Genomic DNA, 326 nt, shown 5'->3' with positions numbered 1-326 from the left:
GTTTATAGGTCTCTCAGCACAATGAATTAAATAAAAAATGCCAATTTGCTTTAAAAAATAACATATGTAAGAAATACCTAAAATAGCAATTCGAGCTGAAATAATTGTGCACAAAAGAAAAAAGTATAAAAAAGAGAAACGAAAAGAGAAAAAATGGATTTAAAACGAAGAAGAAAAAAGTATATAAAAGAAAAAAGGAAAGAAAAAGGATATAAAAAGAAGAAAAAAGGAAATATATAAAAAATAAAAGAAAAAATAAAAGAGAAAAAATATAAAATAACGAAGAAAAAAGTATAGAAAAGAAAAGAAAAGAAAAAATAAAAGAG

Source organism: Penaeus monodon, chromosome 28, assembly GCF_015228065.2.
Source record: "Penaeus monodon isolate SGIC_2016 chromosome 28, NSTDA_Pmon_1, whole genome shotgun sequence".
In the NCBI taxonomy this organism is placed as follows: Eukaryota; Metazoa; Arthropoda; class Malacostraca; order Decapoda; family Penaeidae; genus Penaeus; species Penaeus monodon.
This window is presented reverse-complemented; position numbering follows the sequence as displayed.